This window comes from Bos taurus, chromosome 7 (assembly GCF_002263795.3).
Source record: "Bos taurus isolate L1 Dominette 01449 registration number 42190680 breed Hereford chromosome 7, ARS-UCD2.0, whole genome shotgun sequence".
Classification (NCBI taxonomy): Eukaryota; Metazoa; Chordata; class Mammalia; order Artiodactyla; family Bovidae; genus Bos; species Bos taurus.
In genome coordinates, this window is record NC_037334.1 from 101,549,391 (window position 1) to 101,561,891 (window position 12,501).

The 12,501-nt window shown below is 38.8% G+C and overlaps 1 pseudogene; it reads right to left on the reverse strand.

Moving 5' to 3' along the window:
- Positions 1-1,059: 1,059 nt before the first annotated feature.
- LOC100847643 (large ribosomal subunit protein uL30-like) lies at positions 1,060-2,643 on the reverse strand (annotated as a pseudogene).
- Between the last annotated feature and the right edge of the window lie 9,858 nt (positions 2,644-12,501).

The following is a 12,501-nucleotide window of genomic DNA, read 5'->3' on the forward strand; positions in this document are numbered from 1 at the left end:
AAATGAAATGGCAATCCACTCCAGTATTCTTGCTGAGAGAATCTTGTGGAGGAAGGAACCTGGTGGGTTACAGTCTGTGGGGTCATAAAGAGTCAGACACGACTGAGCACACATGCATGAAGGCACAATCTGAGAAAGGATCCAAAGAGGGTTTCTAGTTTGTTGCACCTCTTGGGCTCCCTGGGAGGAACAAATGTTTGCAAGCAGAATGACACAGTGGAGCCTCCCAACCTGATTGTGGTTGGATGCCTTACTCACTGCCTTGGTAAGTGCTGTGCAGAGATGTGGTGAGAATTATCTCCCAGAAGAAAGGACAAAGGACTGAGCAAATCTCCTGGTGAACTGCCTTGGGTCTGCCAGGGTATATCTCCTGGGCCAGGAAAACAATAGGCCAACAGGGGCTGCACAGTCTCTATTTCAAAACAAGCTCATTAAGAGAGTTTACTGAGTGGCCACTGATATTTACCAAATAATATTGTGCCTTATAGCAAATTTCCTCTTTAACCTGCCGTAAGGATACTGATGGAAGCAAAGTGAAATTATGGAATGGTTACTCTTCCTCACTAAGGCCTAGAAGAGCATTATATAAGATTTTACCAAGTCCTCTTGCATTTCATGAGTTTTATTATGCTGCAAATTCTTCCTCCAGGGAGTAAATTTTGATTTAGGCTATTTTTGTTTATGTTTTGCTCTCTTATTCTGTTTTTTGCAAAGCAAAAGTCTGTAGCACAGGAGCTAAGGAGACCTATAAGAAATAACAATGATATACACAGACTAAACTTTATGAATTTAATGACAGGTTCAATGTGGCCTGACTTACTGGGATAAAAAGAAGAGCTAAAGCAAAAATATGTATCATGGATCATGAACTAGGAATAAAAAGAGAAACGCCTGCTCAGAATATCACATAAGAAAGCAAAAATAAATCCACAAGTATATATTTTTAATTTCCCTTAATTGAAATGTACTTTGTGGAATTTCACCCAGATGTTTCTGAAATTATAACATAAATTTCATATCTTCTGTTGATCACTGTATTTGTTTTTTCAATTTGTTTCAATCATTTTTTAACTAACCAGATTATAAATATAATCATGGTAGATAACTTGGTTCATCCTTCTAATAAGCCTGTTAATCTGGTCTTCCCTGTTGCCAGCATCTCCACCTTCTACAAAATGGGTGGTCTTTTTCTTCATTCCTTCTCATGGATAAGACAATTTAAAGGTCCACAGAAATTTGTTTGCTTCTTTGAAACATTTTCCAATGGTATAGATCTCATGAATCAGATCCTCCATGCAAATAATGCCATTATTTCCCAAGAGATCAAGCAAACAAGGCGTTATCTGTCAGGGCAATTCACTTCTTGTTGATTTTGCCATAACCACACTTGTAGATCAATTCATTTACTGACTTCAGATTTGGGTACCCCCATGCAATGTGTGGCAAATGCTTCATGGCAAATAGATGGGGAAACAATGGAAACAATGAGAGACTTTATTTTCTTGGGCTCCAAAATCACTGCAGATGGTGACTGCAGCCATGAAATTAAAAGACTCTTGCTCCTTAGAAGAAAAGCTATGACCAACCTAGACAGCACATTAAAAAGCAGAGACATTACTTTGCCAACAAAGGTCCATCTATTCAAAGCTTTGGTTTTTCCAGTAGTCATGTATGGATGTGAGAGTTGAACTATAAAGAAAGCTGAGCACCGAAGAATTGATGGTTTTGAACTGTGGTGTTAGAGAAGACTCTTGAGAGTCCCTTGGACTGCAAGGAGTTCCAACCAGTCCATCCTAAAGGAAATCAGTCCTGAAGATTCATTGGAGGAACTGATGCTGAAGCTGAAACTCCAGTACTTTGGCCACCTGATGCGAAGAGCTGACTCATTGGAGAAGACTCTGATGCTGGGAAAGATTGAAGGCAGGAGGAGAATGGGACGACAAAGGATGAGATGGCTGGATGACATCACCAACTCAATGGACATGAGTTTGAGTAAGCTCCTGGAGTTGGTGATGGACAGAGAAGCCTGGTATGCTGCAGTCCATGGGGTCACAAAGAGTCGGACACGACTGAGTGACTGAACTGAACTGGTGCAGTGTATGGCTCCACTATTGATGTCTTGTTGAGCTTCACAAAGGTGCCTCTGAAGATCCAACGGAGACGAAGGAGCTGTAGCACCTTTCGAACCTTCGGGCTCACACAGTTGGTAGCTCTGATCCTGATGACAAATGCCAATTTGGGTTCCACAGCTACACAGATGTTGCTGGCTCTTCATGCCATCCTAGCCATTCGAATTTCAGTTCTATATATCTGCTTAGCTTTTTCATTGATAAGCTTCCTCCTTACCTTTCAGAAGCATCTTTTGGGCAAACTTCTTTCTCAGGCGCTTGATCTTAACCTCAGCGAAACTCTTTCGCTTTTTCTTAAGGGCTTCTGGCCAGCAGGAACCTTCTTTTCCTTTTTTTCCTCTGCACCGTCCATGGTTCCAGCCGGGAAAAAGGGAGTTGGCGCATGCACCTGTCACTGTATTTTAAGTATGGGAGTTCTCTGCACAGGTGCATGGTCTGTAAACTTAGACAATAGTTGCTAAGCCATTTCAGAACTAAAATCCCCCGTCCATGTAGGAATGAAAGGGAACAGCTGATCAAGAGAACATAAAGGAAAAGAGAAAACTTTCAAGGCCTCTGTGTACCTGATTCAGCTGAGAATGAGCTCTGACAATTGAAGCTGTACTTACACATAAGGCCCAATTTAGTCACTTTCCTAAAAATAAACTGTCAAGTGAGTCAGCCAAATAATTCATTTTTTCAAAGAGAGAGATTTCCTAATCGGAAGGTTGAACTCATCAACCATTTGCACTGATTGACCATTGTAATTAAAAACAATCACATCAGAAGTGCCTGTACCTGGACAAATTTATTCAAATGGCTTAATAATCTTAGCACTTCACTCCTGCTCTTAGGACAATAGCTTAAATGAGTTGGTGCCCCACACATATTTGCTGAATATTGGCACAAAGAGTGCATGTTTTACCAAACAGTACCTGGTCAGAACCAAGATCCGTTTTGAATAAGAGCTGGGAAAGAAAAATCAAATGTCTTAAGTTTTGGAATATAAAAGGCAAAAATTAGTCCCAATATCACATTTACAGTATTTAAATAGTTTTAAAGTAATAATCATAGTAATCACTCAGTTGTCCATTATAATCAAAGTTTTTAAATGAGAGAAAAATTAATAAAGAGCACTTTCAGTAACTAGGACAAGGGCCCCTATAAAATGACCATCTGTGTGTTAAGTCGAAAAGGACCTGTTCAGGAAATGATTTCTTTTATGATGAGATTACTGCAAGCTGGTGCTTAGGAAAGTGCCTTAATGCCTAGTCTACCTGGTTTAGATTAAGTCAAATTTTCTAGCACTTTCGTGTGTGGTTTTTGGAAACATCAACAAAGGACAGATTTTTATAACCAAAAAAAAATGCTTAATATCACAAATTTCACTACACAACGCTTTAATAAACTTGAATTAAATTATAGCAGTATAATTTACAGCTTGGTATTAATTTTCAGTACTCTCCTTCCTTGAGAAAAAAGCCTCCATCATGAAGGGCCAGAAGGCTGACTTTATCCTTATCTTGATATAGATTTAGATTCTTTTATCCTTCAATTCTGGGAACTTTCCCAGTGGCTCAGCTGTAAAAGAATCCGCCTGCAATGCAGGAGACATAGGAGACTCGGGTTTGATCCCTGGGTGGGGAAGATCCCCTGGAGTAAGAAATGGCAACCCACTCCAGTATTCCTACCAGGAAAATCCCATGGAAAGAGCCTGGAGGGCTACGGTCCATGGGGTCGCAGAGACTGAGCAGGAACGCAGGCCTGCTTTGATTCTGTTCTTGGAAACTGGTGCCCTCTTCTGGAGAACCATAACTGGGTCTTGCCGGCTGAACTATTTTCTTTCTATCAACACAGAAGAAACTCCAGTCTCTCTGGCAACCACCAATGAGAATTTGAGTTACTCGTTTCAACAGCAAGGAGTCTACCAACTTTTCATGAGCTTCTTTATTTGTTCCTGTCACTACTGCACAAATCTTTGCAATTAAGAACTTTTCTTCAGATAAAAATTATCCTACTCAACCCATTTAGGATGTTGTTTTTCCTCCATCACTGGCAGGAAAAAGCAGATAATGATTTTGATGACCAAGCAGACACAAATAAAAGTCATTTTTAGCAAAACAAATTTAAACATACAGATTTAGGAAAATGCTGTTTATTTCCAAAACACTGCAGTGTAAAACAGGTGCAGAAAACTCATTCTCTTCAACAGCATCATCCTTATTGCACATTGACTTGTAGAATTTAAGCGATCAGAAACCCTGGGGCTCAGAAATAAAAACAAGAGATTGCTGTGCATCTATCATGTGTGAAGAACATGGTTTGAGTGAGTAAAAAGGAAATGCAGGTAGGAGAGTCAGACCTGCACCCCTGGGTGATGACTGTTAAACCACTTAACTTCAACATACATCAGGTTTCCCCATTTGTAGATTGGGAAAATCTTGTTTTGCCTCTTTCATCACCAGAATGTTGAAAGCACGTTGTAACAAAATGTGTGTTGACTTCCTCTGAGGGGAGAAAGTTGTAAAACATAAATTCATTAAGTTACATTAGAAAAACTTTTCCATTAGAAAAGTTGGAGCAGGATACAGTCCTGATTAAACTGTAGTTCCTGAGAGCAGAGATCACCAGTGTAGTCACAGGAAGTATAAGGCTGTAGCCTATGAGTAACCATTTATTGTTTTTATACAGAACTGTTACCATAGTAAAGACACAGATTATCAATATATGATAGGGTAAAGGCTTATGCTTAAAATCTCCTGCAATTCATAACTAACCATGCTTGATGTACATAGAGTTTCCTCTTTAATAAGGCATAGAAACCATTCCCCAAAAAGCCTGAAATTGCATCTTTTTATTCACCTATTTTAAGAGCTGAAACAAAATGGTGCTGAGTGGTTTATTCCATCAATTGACATTCTATAGAAAAGAAGCAGGCTATAAATTAATAAACAAGTCAAAATGTTAATATGCTCTAGATACTTGATATAGTTATGTCAAATTAAATCTGGGCAGTATAGTCAGTAGTTTTGCACAATGTATTTTTAAACAAGATGAGGAACAATTTAGCTCTTGACAACTCATGGCCACAGTGGGAATGACATCATGATCTTAGCCAGCACTGCTCTTCAGGGACCCAAGCTGCGGCTGCTGCTGCTGCTACTGCTAAGTTGCTTCACTCGTGTCCGACTCTGTGCGACCCCATGGACAGCAGCCACCAGGCTGCTCTGTCCATGGGATTCTCTAGGCAAGAACACTGGAGTGGGTTGCCGTTTCCTTCTCCCCGCAAGCTGCTAGGAGACATGAGAAGCATGAAGCTTTCCAACCATGCGGGATGACCATTCTGAACTGAGCATAAAAAGAGCTCCTGGCTGCAGCAAACCTTAGAAAAACAAGAGAGCAGCTGACCACCGATAACAGCATGCCCAGACTCAAGAAAAGTGTTCCAAAGATTTATGTTAATGACTTTCTCTCTCACACTCAGTCTTTATATGAGGAAATTTTGCATCCTGTTCCTCTCGGAAAGTATTTTATCCAATTTATGAAATCTACTGAATATGTTTCTTAAAAATCTTATGGTATAGAATGTAGAATAATAAATGTATTCCTTTTTCAAAGATGGATACCTTTTAAAATGTACTTTTTACAACACAAACATAGACGAAAAACAATGGCCTGATACCTAATCAACAAACTCCTGATGTTTTCCTCTCCCCAAGTGTTTCTTAACGTGTGTAATTGAGCATATCTGGCCATTTAAGAAAACATTCTCCTTTCTTTGGATGGAAGAGTGCTTCACTAAAAAGTCAAAGAAGTACGTTGAAATAATTGATATTTCTAGTTCTTAGCATTATCAGCTTAAAATAACTTAAAGACTTTTAAAAGTATTTTTTAAAAACATAACCTTTAACCTCAAAGAAAATAAAGATAGCACTAAGTCATGTTCGACTCTTGCGATCCCATGGACTGCAGCCTGCCAGGTTCCTCTGTCCATGGGATTCTCCAGGCAAGAATACTGGGGTGGGTTGCCATTTCCTTCTCCAGGGTAACTTCCCAAACCAGGAATTGAACGCAGGTCTCCCGCATTGCAGACAAATGCTTTACCGACGGAGCTATGTGGGAAGGTTTTACCCTCAAATTACATTTAATTTCTTATATAAAAAGTGCTCAGTGCTTTGTTTGCTATAGTAAATGTTGTATTAAAAGTGGTTCTACTAAATTAACTGAAAAGAATGGTTTCTCAAAGTAATTTAAGAATCTAGTAATAGTGCAAAGAAAAACTTTACCCCTTTTAAAATTAATGTAAGATTTCTTGCAATTATACATTTTAGATCAAACACACATTTCATGTTTATTTACATATTTATTTATAAAATTTTATCAGAAAATTAATTTTTGAGATTCAGTGTATCTACAATTATACCACTGTTTGTAGAATGTTTTATCCACAAATGTTTTATCCTTCATGAATTTTATTTAATTTTTTAGGTTTTTATGTACTGTTACTGCTAGTCCCAGAATACGTGTGAATCCTGGAAGATAGGAACCAAGCCTTATGTTACCCTTTGCATTTGCTGAGCCTAGTGTTGTGCTGGTACATGTTAAGTGCTGAATTAAAAGTTGAAGGATAAATTAATAAATAAATGAATGATGTAGCAAAATCAGAGAATCATATAATTATCTCCCCATATATTCACTTTATGTACTAATATGACCACTAATATACAAAGTATCAGTATTTTTTTTTTTAATTTAAAAGCCTAAGAGTGGATCTCACTGGTGGCACAGTGAATAAGAATCCGCCTGCCAGTGCAGGGGACACAGGTTCAACTCCTGGTCCAGGAATATTCCACATGTAGCCTCTCTGCTACAACTACTGAAGCCCTGTGTGCCTAGAGCCTGTGCTTCAAAAGAGAAGCCACCGAAATGAGAAGCATCACACCGCCTACTGCAAGGAAGAGGAGCCCTCAGTCTCCGCAACTAGACAAAGCAATAAAGACCCAGCAGAGCCAAACAATTTTTTTTTTAATATAAAAAAAAGCCTAAGATTTTCTTGCTTTCTCAGCCTTTATTCCAACTTACCATTTTACCTTTGAGAAAACAAGATTTTTATTACTGTGTCTGGGATTTACCCCAAGTTATACAGCACTTTCCCCCAAAATCTTTCCTCTACTAAGAAAATACTATGTAGCACCAAAAACATGGTAACTATGCGACATCACAGGTATGGTACCAGTGCTATAGAGATAATCATTTTGCAATATATAAATGTATCAAATCAACACATTATACACCCTACATTTACACAATATTAAATGTCAATTGTATCTCAGTAAAGCTGGAAAAATATTATTGTTCACATTCACAGAGGCAGAAAATTGAACAGAGGTAACCAGAGTCTGAGGGAAGGTGGGGGTATGGAGTTAATGTTTAATGGGTACAGGTTTCAGTTGATGATGAAAAACTTTGAACATGGGTAGTGATGATGGTTGCACATCATTGTGAACATATCTAATGCCACTGAACTGTACACTTAAAATGGCTAAAATGGTGGATTTTATATTTTACCATAATGAAAAATGCATATGTGTAATATTTTTTAAAAAAGAAAAGAAAATATGTAGAAATATTTTATCTTATATACTTGATTACCTTTGGGCATTTTTACCTTGAGCTCCTTAACTACCACATAGAAATAATCCAAAATAAAGTAAAAATGTCTAAATAAAAAAACAGGATAAAATTGATATCCTGCAGTTCTAAATCTGGAGAAGGCAATGGCACCCCACTCCAGTACTCTTGCCTGGAAACTCCCATGGACGGAGGAGCCTGATAGGCTGCAGTCCATGGGGTCGAGAAGAGTTGGACAGGACTGAGCAACTTCACTTTCGCTTTTCACTTTCATGCATTGGAGAAGGAAATGGCAACCCACTCCAGTGTTCTTGCCTGGAGAATCCCAGGGACGGGGGAGCCTGGTGGGCTGCCATCTATGGGGTCGCACAGAGTCGGACACGACTGACGTGACTTAGCAGCAGCAGCAATTCTAAATCAAATGTAAATTTAGATCTAATAAGTATTTATTTCCACTAGGTGGAGCCATTTGCTAAACTAGCTGTAGGAGAAGTGATTGAAACAGTGCACGTTTATAATTTTATGTAGTTGTTTAGTTGCTAAGTCATGTCTGATAAGAAACTGCAAAAGAATTTTCCAAAGTAGCTATACCATTCACATTCCCTCTAGCAACAAAAGTTCCAGTTGTCCCAAAGTCTTATTAGAACTTGGCCACTCCCTTGCAGGACACTTGGTGGTGGATGTTTTGGACAAGACCAAAGTTCTGATAACCCTATCTGATTCCATTCATATGACATTCTTGAAATGGAAAAACTCCAAAACGAAATTGGATCAGTAGATGTCAGGAATGGGAGTGGGAAGAAGAGACTAAATGCAAAGGGGCATTGGTAAAACTTTAGAAGAGATTAAATTATTCTATATCTTGTTTGTAGCAGTGGTTTCATGATCATGGACATTTGTAAAAAGTCTTTGAATATACACCTAAAAATGCTGACTTGTACTATTCAAAGCTTTTGCTCATTTATTATTGAGATTTGTTTACTTAATATTGAGCATTTAATATTCAATTAGTGAGACATACCAAAAAATTGCCTCAGTCAGTTCAGTCGCTCACTTGTGTGATCCCATGGACTGCAGCACACCAGGCCTCCCTGTCTATCACCAACTCCCGGAGTTTACTCAAACTCAAGTCCATCGAGTTGGTGATGCCATCCAACCATCACATCCTCTGTCGTCCCCTTCTCCTCTCGCCCTCAATCTTTCCCAGTGTCTTTTCCAGTGAGTCAGCTCTTTGCATCAGATGGCCAAACTATTGGAATCTCAGCTTCAGCATCAGTCCTTCCAATGAATATTCAGGACTGATTTCCTTTAGGATGGACTGTTTGGATCTCCTTGCAGTCCAAAGGACTCTCATGAGTCTTCTCCAACACCACAGTTCGAAAGTACCAATTCTTTGGCGCTCAGTTTTCTTTGTAGTCCAACTCTCACATCCATACATGACCACTGGAAAAACCATAGCCTTGACTAGACGGACCTTTGTTGGCAAAGTAATGTCTCTGCTTTTGAATATGCTGTCTAGGTTTGTCATAGCTTTTCTTCCAAGGAGCAAGCATCTTTTGATTTCATGGCTGCAATCACCATCTGCAGTGATTTTGGAGCCCAGAAAAATAAAGTCTGTCACTGTTTCCACTGTTTCTCCATCTGTTTGCCATGAAGTCATGGGACCAGATGCCATGATCTTCGTTTTCTGAATGTTGAGCTTTAAGCCAACTTTTTAACTCTCCTCTTTCACTTTCATCAAGAGACTCTTTAGTTCTTCTTCGCTTTCTGCCATAAGGGTGGTGTTATCTGCATATCTGAGGTGATTGATATTTCTCCCAGCAATCTTGATTCCAGCTTGTGCTTCATCTAGCCCAGCATTTCTCATGATGTACTCTGTGTAAAAATTGCCTATGAGAAAGCAATTATGATTGAAAACATGCTGAAGAATTCTCTCGGGTTTTGTAAAAGTCTCTGTTAACATAAAAATCTTAACTGTTTTTCTCTGTCCTACCATATTTTAAGGATATGTATTGACACTTTCTGATAAATATGTATTTGTTTAAGAGGGTCAAAGACACTAATGTGATAGTGATGATGTTTGTTTTATAATAAAAAGTCCAAAATAAACTTGGATATAACAGAACATCTTGGGATCGCAAAGAGTTGGACACAACTGAGTGACTGAACTGAACTCCACAGAATATCTTGGTGAGCTATACAAATCAAGAATCACCACATATTGTTCTTTTTTAATTGAATACTTTCTTTCATATATATGTGAAAATAATCTTACTCCTAAAGATGAGAAACCAAATAAGTATTTTAGATAGACAGAAGAGCATTCTGAGATATATGCAGATGCTTTACCCTCTGAGCCATCAGGGAAGTCCCTATTCATATACACAAACATATGTATGTTATATACTTCTCTATGTCATTTAAAAGTATCTTCAACTTTGATGAAGTTAAAGTTATATAATAGTTAATTCTAGTTTTACTACTATAGCCTAGTACTTATAAGTAGAGTAAATCTCATTTTTAAATATGTTTTGTTAGAAATTCCCATCTGTGTTTCATTTGGAGTAAATGGACTTGGGTTTTCAAGAGGGAAGACATCCAGTAAATCTTAAAAAAAAAAAAAAATCATGCTTTGTTGGCACTTTTTAAAATATATTCAGTGAAATCTCATACTTAATTCATGCAGTAAGAAAACTCAGAATTTTGTAGCCTATAAGGTGGCCAAGAAAAGAGGTTGGCAGAAAAGCTTCAACAAAGTGACAGCATATGAAAATATTTTTGAATGAATTTGGCCCTGAGAATTATAATTATAGTCTTCAGCTCCATAGAAGAATAAAACTGGATTATAAAGTAGGTTCATAGCTATAAAGTAACAGAATACTAGCAAGTTTATGAGTTCTTCTGGTCATCTTCTAATGAGGGTGCTTTGTCTTCTTGGCTCTCTCATTTTGAGAAGAATGTCTAGAGCATGAAAGATATCAGATTTCAATTAAAAGGCTTCAAAGGAGTCATTAGAATATGGTCACAGAACCAATGGAAAGCATAATTAAAGACGTAAAGGAAGGCATGATGGCAATGTTCACCAAACAGAGACTATCAGTAGAGAAGTAAAAATGATAATAAGAAAGAAGAGATGAAAACTGGGGACTGAAAAGTAGATATGAAATCATATCTGGTCAGTCTCAGAGAGTTTCTGCGGCTTGTTTTTTGCTTGCTTTTATCTGGTTTCTTTGCATGCCTTGTTAAGTTTTTTAAGAAACTGAAAATTTTAGGTTATATAGTGTAGAAACTCTGAGTATTGATTACCTCTATTTCATGGCTTGTTACTGTCATTTTTAAAATTTGTTCGGTAACTGGCCAGATTATTTTAATATAGTCTATTCCCCATGCATACCGACCTTCCCCCTCCACCACTTCCAACCACTCACACACACGGATTCAATGTTAAAATTCTGTGGTTGTTTTTCAGGAAGGCACTGCTTTAGGTATGCCCACAGTCTCTCTGGGATGACAGTATGTGTATGGTTCTGTTCCTCTCTTCCATTGACCACAACCAGCAGTTAAATACCATTAATTGCCAGCTGATTGCTCTGTTGTTCTACAAACTAATCCAATTAAACGTTGCCTCCTTTGAAGAAACAAATTCTCCGGTCAGTATTTGATATTTGTTCTAACCCTGGAAGGCTTCTCCCAGCTATTTTATTCTCTAGTTCTCTCCTACAAACTTGTCAGCCAATAGTCTAGGCTATACTGTCATTAAATCCAAGAATCACCTCCAAATTGCCTTTCACCAAGATCTCTTTGGATCTTTGGATGGCATCACCGACTCAATGGACATGAGTTTGATCAAGCTCCGGGAGTTGGTGATGGACAGGGAGCCCTGGCGTCTTGCAGTCCATGGGGTCGCAAAGAGTCGGACACGACTGAGCAGCTGAACTGAACTGAACTGAAGATCTCTTTACAGTGCTTTTAGGCTTGAACTTCTTTATGCTGCTGCAAATGAAGTCAGTTCCCTTGGGAAGAAAATTAAAAGCTGTATGTTTTGTGGCCTGATTCTCTCTCAGGCAAGCTGTCTTAGCCAGGGCTCTGGAGCTGGGGGTGGTAACAGTCCCTGTTACCATCTTGAAGCTTGACCAGAGAGTCAAGCATCTCTCTGCATGACTACCCCACTGTAGAAGCTGAGGACTCGGTACAGAGGTGGTGGGTGGGCAGGAGTAGAGGTGCTCTTAGCTCACCTCTCCTCGCATGGAACCACTGCTTGATGAGCTAGGGCAAGGACGATCAGGATCCCAGTATTTTCAATGTTTTGTACTCAAGGTAGAACCTCCAGTTCATAAGTAGGGGCTGGGTGGAAAATGTGAGTCCCACCTCTCATTAGCAACCACCTGGAGTTTAGCCTCAGCAACAGGTCGCCAGAGGCAGGATAAACTTCTCCTCCAGGGAAAAAAGCCCTTGGACTAGAAGCTGGGATAAGAATTGGTCCTATCTTCTTGGGCTCAGGAGTCTGGAGTAGACTCTTCATCTTGCTGAGCAGAGAGAGAGGAAAAGAGGAAGCAGTCTTGGTTCAAATATCACGAACTCTCACCTTTTCTTTTACTGAAGGTTGATAGATCTTAAGTAGATGTTTCATTTGCTATTTGTCCTTAGGACCATTTCCAGAAGCTCTGAATGGTTGGTTTTTCTTTAAAAAAAAAAAAAAAAATGTTATCAATTTCACTGAGGAAGGGGTAAGTGGAGCTCTGGACACAGTCATCCCAGAGAC